The 11,605-nt window shown below is 39.4% G+C and overlaps 1 long non-coding RNA gene across 1 annotated transcript; it reads right to left on the bottom strand.

Annotated features, from left to right (window-relative positions):
- Positions 1-2,656: 2,656 nt before the first annotated feature.
- LOC146766690 (uncharacterized) lies at positions 2,657-5,002 on the bottom strand. Its single transcript, XR_014957251.1, has 2 exons — positions 4,871-5,002; positions 2,657-3,342 (listed from the first exon to the last, which is right to left on the bottom strand). It is a non-coding gene; the product is annotated as an uncharacterized LOC146766690 (long non-coding RNA).
- Positions 5,003-11,605: the final 6,603 nt, after the last annotated feature.

Genomic DNA, 11,605 nt, shown 5'->3' with positions numbered 1-11,605 from the left:
AGCACTGCAAAAGGTTTTTTAAAAAGCTTTTATCATGTTAACTGGCACAGCACCCAGCACAGAGTCACAATCATGTTTCCTGTTAAAGAGAATTGACTTAATTCATTTTCATGTTGTGACCTGCAACAGTTTAATTTACCTGAGAGCATTCTTCCTGTCAATACAGGCTGGATGGAAACATGATAACTTCAGGTTATGTTAAGTGTGTGATTTGTGATGCAGTTTACCTCTGCAATGACTGCACTGTTCAAATTAATTAATACCAGATCATTATCTTTAGAAGGCAGGCAGATGTTGAGGTTATGGTGTTTGTGAACCCTAAGCCTGTCTTTTTTTCTGTACAGATAACCAGCAGTTGCCGTATAAATTGGAGAGCCAAGGTCTAGGCCTTCTGGCAGTCAATTGGTTTTGTAATTATCTTAGTAATAGTTCTCAATTATTATTCAGTAAAGGTCATCTTTTCTCTGCTAATGGGTCACGGCACCCCCTAGGGATCCAGAGATGGGCCAGTTCTCCTTTTTATCATGTAAATCACTTGCCATCTGTGTGCCACCCAGGTTCATCTAAGGCAGTTCTGAAAACACTGATTATTAATATCAAAGCTGCAGATTCTGACAGGATTCTAGAATTATTTTAAAATATTTTTAAAGATGGGCTGTGTTTCCTGAAATTTTCAAGGCTCTGTTAAATGCCGTGGACAGCTTAGTGGCAATTGTCTTCAAGTAATGCAGTGATTAAAAATAAAAACTTTTATTTTAACTAGTGGCATTTTTAGTTAACAAACCCTGACACCCTTATTTCCAGCCTCTGTCTGCCTTCATTTGTGTCCCATTGTATTTACTTCTGCTATGTGATTGCCTGGGGGAAGTTAAATTACCAACCATAGATATTACACTTGCACAAAACTTCTTTATTCCCTTCTGTAGATCATGTTTACATTGCAGGCTGTGCTGAAAGTGAATAAAATGAAAAAGTCATAATTTGTTTCTACTCTATTGTAATAGCCATGCTGTAATTGGTGCTGTTTCATATAAAATTACCATATAAATTGTGCCATCCAAAGCTGCAACAGAAAGAGCAACAGTATTTACAATAAATGGCAAATCTCTGTTAATTATTGATAGCCTAATAAACACACCATTATAATTCAGTCTTATTATTCATTATTAATAATAACTCTTATTTGCTATTCATTGTGTAAGGATCAATTATGATTAACAGTTCTAAAAATGAATGGTCCACATGGATGTTTCTATTCTCAGGGCCTTTTCCATTGAGGGAAAGGCTTTCTGTATTAAAATGCTCAGTCCAACAGGACAAAACGTTGCTGTACTCAAACAGCTTTTCCTGATCCTGGTGTCTGTAAAAAGCTGCTATGAGCTCTGTCAGAGGCAGTTAATTATTTTAATCATTAAATTATATTTGGAGGTCATTACTTGGCCCAAAGGTGGCTGACTTTTGACCTAGGATGTTCTTGGCCACCTGGGCACACAGCAGTTTACCTTTAATAGTAATGAAGCTTTGCTTTACTGCTTAGCAATGGCAGGGGCCTCTTTTTAAAATAAACTCTGCCAAAAATTCATTGAGGCATCATCATAAATCTTGGTGGTTTCACAGCTTAATTTTTGCTGGGGAAGAAGGCTGAATTCCAGACATTCCAATGACAACGTGTCCCTGTGTGGATCTGCAGAGCGACCATCAGGTGTCGTGTGAATGAAGATGTCTTCTCCAGAAATGATTGATTTATTGAGTCTTTTGCCTTATAATGCTTTTTATGTAGAGGTAACCAGACCAGTCTTTCTAGACTGCATTGCCAGAGTCAAGACTTTTACCTCCTGGTGCTGGTAGTGTCACTGCTGGCTGCAGGAAGGACAGGACTGGAAGTACTGATAGCCAACACTACTCACTTTTCCTACCAAGCTTTTGATTTTCTGACCTCTCTTCCAAGCATAACTCAACTGGTAATTGCCATTAAGAAATGGCAATAGAGAATATTGATATTTTACAGTTCAGACCAAATGCTGTCTTACTTTTTAAATATTTTTTATATTTTGCTTTGTCACTCATTTCAGGTTTTTGATGCACAGTAACTCCACCATATCTCCTGTTAGATGTTAAATGCTGCAAGTTCAATCTGAGATGCACTGAGAGAAGCACCAGTGCTCCTGGGGTGTGCCCTGAGTGTGCCACACATGGAAGTGCCTTGAATTTTCACAGTGTATGACTGTGGGGCAGGAGGATGATCACTGCATGCCAAGGTGAGTCCTTCCTTCAGATCTGACTGGATTTCACACTGATTTATCAGTGAGAGTTTAAAGTGCACTGTCTGCAGGCAGCATACTTGAGTTATCCAGAGTTTCTTGGCACAAAGGAGTTTCTGCATATGCAGTTTTTGTTTGACAAGGGTTCTCCACTGTCTTTCCCTGACTGCCCACTTCAGAATTCAAAATATCTGTAAAATGCTCTGTATTTTTCCATGATGTGCCAGTTCCTACCAGCTGTGATTTTCCAATACAGTGATGCACTATAAGGCAGCCAACTGACTTGTAAAAGGATATGAGTTTGTGTGCCAAGGAGAATTTAGCATAATGTTTCAACTGCAAATATAAAACACAGTTTCAGAGAAGGAAGAGAAGAAATTCAAAACATACATAAATACGATATGTATAAATATTTTTTATTTTGTTTCAAATAATGTCTTACTCTGCTGTGTGTATGGCATCTGAGACACACTGAATATTTTTAGCACATAAGAAATAATTCACTTAGTTTATGGACACAAAGCAGCGTATAAACCACGTAGCTCAATAAACACTTTGTTTCCAATTCTTATGTGCATTACTCTGTGACATATCTGGAATTATTCCAGAAATTCATATCAAGGGAAGTCCTGCCAGTAGAATGAAGTTACAACAGAAGCCTTGGGTAACTCGTGGCACCTTTGCCAGCAGTGCAGGGGGAGTGTGGTTTAACACCACACCTGTGCCTGGTGTTCACACCTCTCCCCAAGCTGTGCAAGGCCACACCAAAGTGTCACTGCTTGACACTGCTCCCATTGCCCAGGGGAGGCTCACGAGTCACACCTCCAAACTGAGGTGTTGACACATCTTAAATAAGAGCAGAATTTGCTCTCTCGTTAACTGGTCAGTGGCCCTTTGCACGGCGTCCTTAGGCAGCTCTCCCAACTCCTCGTGAGGTAATTAAATATTGATCTTGCCCCTTTTACAGATGAAAATGCTCACGCTGTGTTTCAAGAAAGGATCACTTTTTCATGGTGTCATGGTTCAACCCCAGCCAGCAATTCAGCTTCACAGATCTGCTGCTCGCTGCTGCCCAGTGGGACTGAGGAGAGAAGCAGAAAAGTGACAGGCAGAAAACACGTGGCTTGAGATAAAGACACTCTAGCAGGGAAAATAATAGCACACGGTGCAAAGCAGAGCATGGAATTCATTCCCCACTTCCCATGCCCAGGCAGGTGTGCAGCCATCCCCAGGAAAGATGGGATCCATCTCCAGCTTTATCTCCAGGGGGGAGACAAACCATCCCTCTGAATGTGCCCCTTGCTGCTTCTCCCCCAGCTGAGCGTGACCCCACTGGGGATGGGACAGGAATGGGGATGGAAATAGGGATGGGAACTGGTAGTGGGAACTGGGAATGGGAAACATGGAATGGAAACTGGGAATGGAGATGGGAACTGGGACACCCTTAGGTCACTTGGGGTCAGCTGTGTCCTCTCCCAAATCCCTGTGCCCCCAGCCCGTTGCTACTGGGGATGAGGAGCAGAAAAGGCCCTGACAGTGTAAGCTCAGCCATAGCTAAAACATTCCTGTGCTATCAACACTTTCCAGCATGAATCCAAAACACAGCCCCATGTTAGCTCTATGAGGAAAATTAGCTCTATCCCAGGCAAAAGCAGTACACAGTCTGTTACTCCACTTGATATAATTTTCTAATTAAGGTATAATTAATGTATAATGCAGTAGAAATACTAGGTAGGAGTGAAATTGTGACCATCTACTGTTATTGAAAATGTTCTATGAACCCCATTACGCCATTGTAAAATTATTCTCTAAATGTCAGTGATGTGAGGAACACAAACAAGAAGTCACTGTTATTAGACATGCTTTTATTATGCAGCCTAACTGAAAGCAGTATTGTGTTTAAGAATAAGCAGGGAAGTAAAATATGAGGGATTTTGATCACAGAGAAATCAGTTTTACCATGTGCTGTAAATATTACTGAGGCAGCAGCATGCCTACTTTTCAGAAGCCAGAAAATGAACAAAATGAAGGGAGGAATATCATGAATCATAATTTGCTGCAAATGCAAACTATTCAATGTATTTAGTCTTTTCTTTCAAATTTTTTTCTTTGTTTTGTTTTGTTTTAAAATAAGGCAATATACATATTTTGTTCACTTTGCTGGAACCTCAAAACATGGAAATCAGCACCAATGAGACTTGAAAGCTCCATCAAATGCCTGCTGAAAAGTGTCTGTTGCTGGCGCAACTGCGAGAGCTTTTGCTATTTTTTCAACTAACATTTGCAGCATTTCCCACCTAGTGCAGGAAATGGTTGCTGCTTGCATAAACATATATTTAAGGCTTAAAAGAGCCAACTTTGAAGTTAGTCCAACTTTTGGTGTTTATAGAGGAATGAGTGTGTCAGGAGAGAAGCTGCCTGTCCATCAGCTCGCTGTGCCAAATCTGCCTTTGAATTCAGTGAGACAAGAGTTAAACTTTCACTCCCCTTGCAGCTAAAATACAGCTCTGGTGCAGTGCACTCCTGCACCATCCTCCACGCTGCCTTTTGTGTATGCTATAATTATCAGATTCATTATAATAACTCTTGCATATAAGTATTGTACTTACCTGAGGGCAACCTGGGAGATTTTATATTTGCAAGCCCCATTTTATTCTTCTGTAATAAAACTCCACACTGAACATAGGGTGGCACCAGGCAAACATCAAAATGTCTAATATTTAGTAGATAGAGGATGATGACTATGATGTACTCCTGCAGAAAAATGAAGACTGGTAGATTGAAGGCAACTAAGTTAATTAAGCCAAATGCATAATTATTTAGCATTTTAATGATTAGAAACTCAATGAATATTTTCTTATTTATCAGATTAAACAATAATTAAATTAGTCTTCATAACAGGGAAATGAGACGAAAGTTTTTCTTTAATTTTACATTCTGACTTAAGGTTTTCATGTAAGCAGATTTTGATAACCTGGGAATGCAGAACTGTGCAATCTCTGGGAAAATAGCAGCACCAAGGAAGTTATACTTTAGTTTTTTACAACAGAGATATTTTCAATAACCAGGTCAGCTTTCCTAGGAGAAAAGAAAGCAAATAAACCCAGCTTCCCACCCAAACTTAATTTGATGCAGATGAATGAAATATCAGCAGGCTTTTGGCCCTAAGTGAAAAAGGGAACAATGAAAGGTAGTTCTTTTTGTTGGGAGATAATTTTTTTGTTATTTTACACTTCTAAGATTTGAAGCCTGCCTGAAAAAAATTGAAATACAAATATAGGTCTTTTTTTTTTTAGAATTTTGTTTTTCATTTATATGAACACAGGAAGCTTGGGAATATCTCATTTTATTGCTTTTGTGATTATAGAAAAGAAAAATCAGTAACTTTATGTGTTGTATTCCTGTGCCATATACTAGATTAATAGAAGCAGAAGATCATTATCCAGGCTAAATTTTAACCCATTCTCAGTGCAGTCCTTTGAGCCTGTCTCACTGGGGACTCTCCTATAATGTATAGCATTCATTTGAGTCTAAACCTCTGGTTTTAATGATGTTGTCTTTCTGAACCATGGGCTGTAGAGTGCTGAATACAAACATTGTTCAGTACATCCTGATGTGAAATATTTCCCTCTCTGGTAGATAAGTGTTCAAAAACTGCACGGATGAGGTGCTTAGGCAAATAGTTTAGTGGTGGACCTGGTCTTATAAGGTTGATAACTGGTCTTGATGCCCTTAGAGGTCTTTTCCAAGCTTAAGGATTCAATGATTCTTATCTGGAAGCTGCACGTGGCCCTTCCCAGGAAACTGAGTACAAAACTTGTGCTTTTCCAGCCCCTGTGTCTCTGCTTGTCCCTCTCTTCTCAGCTGAAGTGGCTTTCCCTGGCTGAGCTGCCAAGGAGAGCGTGGCCCCAGCACTGCTCCCCCCTGGCTGCCTGCTCTGCTCTCACCTCAGAGCAAGGCCAGCTGCCCCTGTGGGTTCCACATTTTGGGGGAAACCAGGGAGGTCACAGAGAGTGTGGCATTAAAGGCAGGTGAGAGCTGAGAGGAAGAACTGCAATGGCAAGAGCTCTGCTAGAGGGGGGTCAGGAGCTGGAGGGAGTGGAGAAGCACAGAGGGGATATTTTATTCTAAAAAGCCCAGTTATTGCATGTACAGAAGGTATCACAACACTGGGATGTGCTCTGGTATATTTTCTAATCTTCGTAGTGGGAAGGAATCAAACTAATCCCCATTCAGTGCTGGCAGGGTGGAAGTGCCTCCAGCAGCCAGTGCAAGGCACTGAGGAGGGAAACAGCAAAAAGCCTTAAAATGCTTATCTAACCCTGAAATGAGCTCATCCACTGCCCCAAGCCTTCCTAGGAAGGCAGGTACACCCAGCACTTGGCACGCTGGATGCCATGGCTGGCTGCACTCGCTGGGGGAGCTTCATAACACTGACAAATGGCCTGGAGGGTTTCCTTAACCAAGAGCATGAATGATAGCAGAGCTAATGTACACTCTCCAACACCCTGCGCTGTATTTTGGGGTTTTTAGTGGTGTAGCCAAAGTGTAAAAATGGATGCAGGGCTTTTAAAACTTCCCAATAAAGAGAAAAGATTGTTTGAAGCCGTGGAAGCTGCATATCCACTGGCACAGCAACCAATGCAGTTTGCTTCTCCAGTAGTGCCCTCAAGTACCTTTAGATATTCATATATAAAATGTAAGTACATAACCTGCTGTAAAAAGTTACAGCAGTGCCTTTGGCAAGCTTCCCTGGCCTGTGGAGGGTAATTACATGTGGAACACAAACACAGCTCCAAAATGGACCTCATTAGATATTCAGCTTTTTTCTCATACGAGTGCTGTGTGATCTATCCATGCTAATAAGAGTATTTGTTGTATCTTGATGGAGAATTTTGACTTTGTAACCTAATCAGAGGCAAAACAAAAAAAAAAAAAAGATATTTTTCTCATCAATTCCAAGAAGGATTTAGATCCATACACAGCCCTGCCAGCCTCCAATTCAGACTGCTATTGGAGGTGAGTAAACCAGAAGGAACAGCTTGTTCTGGATGGAAATGAATCTGCAGCAAAGGCCAGCTTGGAAATACAGCTTTGTGTTTCAGCCAAAAATCAGACAGAAATGGTCACAGCTGAAATGTTACATCAGGCCCTGGTAACTGCTCACAGCAACCCACACAACTGCTTAGGAAGGCATGACTTCAAATCTATTCTTTTCAGGTAAATTTGTGAATGCTCCTGGGTCATTCTCACGAGTGCCATGGTTCCCACAAGAACCTGTATAAAAAGGAAAAAAAAAAAAAAAAAGAAACATCTGCATTTTTAATAGGCTTTCAGAATGTTTTGAGATAATTTTGTGATTGGGGGTTTTTAGGCATTTATCTATGCTTTTAATGGAATGATGAGATTTTTGCTGATAGATCACCCTCTTTGTCTGTCCATATCAAATGGCTAATACTAAGCTAATCAGAAGTGCATATTAGAAATGGCTTGTGCTAGAATTATGAGTTCCCAATTTTTTTTCTGGAAATATAACTGTTCTGATAAAAACTTTAAAGCAGCTAGATTTTTTCTGTCCAGGAGGATCTTACTAAGGAGTTTATAAGAGAAGATTATTGAGAAGAGGAAAAACAGGTCCCACAAATAATCAACCCAGGTGTGGAGGAATGAAGTTCAAGTACCATTTCTGCAGAGTTTGGCACATAGTCAGAGGAAGAAAATACAATCATAAATTACAAAAATTACTGGCTAAGAAAATGAACAATTTGATCCATATTTACTGTTTAAAAATTGAGGTGCAATATTTGTAGTTAAACATTTATATAAATGAAAGCTGTGTGTATATTTCTGTACGAATGATGAAGGTGACCCTGATTTAGTTCATTCAAAAAAAAAAAAAAAAAAAGAAAGAAACATTTAAATATGTAAATCATAGATGAGCTAAATATAGGGGGGTTATCAAAAATGTCTGTTGTCTTTGAACATGAACATATGCTCACTATGCTAATTCCGTAGGATCCTTAGATCAAATGCTGGCATGTTTCAGTGTTTTGCATTGCTTTAAATTTTGACTTCAGATTTCATAATTTGTTTTATTTTAAGGTTATTTTAGGGGTTTTTTTGTTCCAGTTGCCAAATGCCAAATTAAGAAGGATCATCTGAAGGAATAAATTTCCCTGTGTTCCTCTGTTAGCCTTGAGAAGTTGCATCTTGCTAGACACTGCACTGAAAGCAGTCCAGAAGAATATGAGACCAGAACCTGACCACTCCATAATTCATAAGTAAATGTAATTTCTTACAAAGGATAAACTTTTTTAAAATTTTCCTTAAAAATGCATGCCTTTGAAATTGCTTAGATCAGAGCCCCAGATTTTTAAACAGACCATGGTTCAAGCTTGCTGGTGTCTGTATGTACTTGAAGTTTTGTTTTAAGAGATGCTAGTCTGTATGTACTTGAAGTTTTGTTTTAAGAGATGCTATTTGTCACAGAAGAAAACCATGATTTCATGTATGGAAACAAATTCCTCAATTCCTGATTGTCTAAGAAACATTCCTGTGGGTTTCATCCTGGAAACTTACAGGAACAGACTTTTTGATACAATGAGGGGGTGAAGTTTGATTGATGTTTTATAAATCTCATTACCATTTTTAAGTTTTTTCTTTAAGATTAAGATGATAGCAGTTTATATTTTAATTTCAAACATGATCCATAAAACATTTTCCTATTAATTTATGCTCTTGCTTCTCTGTCTTTTGTGCCCCCCAAGAGCTCTTTTTTTAAGGTGTAAATATGTCCCTAAAATAATGAAAGTGCCATTTTCACCCTTTTATTCATTTAGGTGCCCAGGAAGGGAACTACAAAGGCATTTAGCTCAAACCATACTTTTAGTATAAAGAGATAACATTAACTCAAGGATCTCTGCTGATCATTAGTCTGGTTGTTCTTTAATGTGCTCTCCCTTGAATTTTTTTTACCAGAATACAGTGTGAGATAAATGGCAGACATATCTGGGAAGAGCCACTGGAAATTTTCATACATTGCTCACCTCTCTCTCTTGGCTGATCCACAGAGTGAGTATTCATTAAATCCTTATCTCCAAGCTGTCCTGCATGGCTGAATCCCAGCAGAGGAGAACAGGTCACTAAGTGATATTGTAAAACTGCTGCCTTGTGTTTGAAGAATAAAAACCACAGGAGGTTCTACATGTTGTAGCATGAATCCCCACATTTATTTTTTATGGAGTAGACATTGGGTTTGTTTTGGTTTTTTTTTTTTTTTTTTTTTTTTTGCCTTGTCCACACCCTGCTCCTATATGGTCCTTGGAATGTTCCACAATACTTCCAATGATACATTGTGGGAACTGGTAAAAAACCTGGAACAATGTTGTGAAAAGATATCAAAATATTTCACTTAAGAAAAAATGTTCTGATTCTTCATACTTTTTCAGATGATGGTACTTTGACCTTTTTGGAAGAAAAGGTCTAAAATATTTGCTCTTTGAATTAAATGACTAATAGGGATTTTACAGTTTTCCTAGGTAAACTGTCCTGCTGGCTGCCTATCTGTGGTACACTCCTTTGAATTTGAATTTGTTAGCATTAACTTCTAGCCATTGCATGAAATTAAACAATATCTTACCCTTTATACCAACCATAAAAATGAGCATTAGTCTGAAAATTTTACAAGAGGAGCTTGCAAAATCAGCCAGGCTACTGGTTATTGTGGCAGTGTCTCAGATCCTAAAGCATTTACAATGATTTTGGTATCAGAGACAATGGCTATCAGGAGTTGTGGTGAAGCATGGTCTTGGGCACTCTTGTCACCAACCCATGTGCAAACAAAATAAAACAAATAAGCTTCAGCATCTCCAATTAAACTCAACTCTGGTGTTCTGTTGTCCTTTAAAATAATTTGGCAAAGACTCTCTAGCATGGGGTTGGGATTTTTACTCTACTAAGAGCCAGTCAATGTTCTTTGACTCAGGTTGTACTCTAATCTTGGGTGTTTTAAGAACGTAAAGAGAGCTGAGGGAGATTTGTGGGGAATGACTTGGCATTTTTCCATTACTGCTAATAGGATTAGGAAAGTGATGAATTGTCACTGGAGATTTTGATATCTCCTAACAAAGACAATCTGCAAGCAATACTTGCAACCAGCTGTTGCTATTTATGGTGCTAGTCTGTTTGGCTGGCAGAGCTGTTTGATTTCCAGCACTCAGAGCTTCCACTACCTTTTTTCCAGGCTGAGCCTTCCAGGTTTGTCATCCTGCCTAGATCCAGCAGAAGCTTTGCAGGAGTCAGAAGCTACAGGAGCCAAATCCCAAAGTGGGGATGGATGTCCACTTTTAATAAGAAGGAGAAAACAAAGCAGGAAGGAGGATTGTCACAGGTTTTTAGTCTCTAATGCTTTCTAAACTGATCAAAATGCTTGGGTATGTGACACCTGTCCAGGTGATTGTCCCCAGGCTGAGGGTCAGTCTCAGTTGAGAGGGTTTAGTTGTGTTATTTTATTGTCTCTGTACCATGTCTATTTCTCTCTTGGGGTTCCTAGGTCAGGGTGACCCCAAGATATTTAAAAGTCTTTGCTTCCCTTAGCCTGACACAGCCAAAGAAGGAGTCTGAAATGTTTCCAGTTGTGGTTTCAAGGTTTTTTTATTTCTTCTTATCTCAACATTCTTTCTCTGACCTGCCGAGCTCTGGCTAGCAAGGAAGCCATGACCATCTGACCTCAAGGCTGGGTGGCTTCCACCTTGTATACTCAAATCTACATGTCTGTGTTTACAATTTCTTCCCCAATTCCTATCATCTGTTAGACTGTGAATCTCTACCTTAAACCAATAGAAAAGTGTCACCATCACACCAAGACATAGAGGACCAAGAGTAGTAGAAGAAGGTCAGGACACGCCCAAATTCCTCCATCTTGTACCCCCTTGAACTCCATTCTAAAAATCCCAAAAATCTACTTTTCCACCTTCTGTTAGTTCAAATATCACACTACTAAAACTGTTGTGACTTGTAATCCCTCAAACGAAGTTGGCAGTTTTTTCCACTGGCTAAAATCGAAGCCACAGGGGTTTTTGATTTCATGCCAGGGTCTCTCAGACCCCTGCCAGGGTCTCAAGACAGCCAGGGCAGCCAGAGGGATGTTCTGGACTCTGACAGTACCACTTTGCTCCTGGTTTACTCATGGTGTAACACTTAACTAATTAGCTAAATAATGTGGCTGCATGTCCAAAGTTTTCAAAGTTTTTCACAAAACCAGAATTTAATGATATTTTAATGATTTTTGTTGTCAAACTTTGTTCACTGATAAAAGATATGATGAGAAGGAGGAGATTTATACT

Source organism: Lonchura striata, chromosome 9, assembly GCF_050655825.1.
Source record: "Lonchura striata isolate lonStrDom1 chromosome 9, ASM5065582v1, whole genome shotgun sequence".
NCBI classification, from domain to species: Eukaryota; Metazoa; Chordata; class Aves; order Passeriformes; family Estrildidae; genus Lonchura; species Lonchura striata.
Note: the sequence above shows the minus strand (reverse complement) of the source record. Positions and strands in the feature narration are given on the sequence as shown.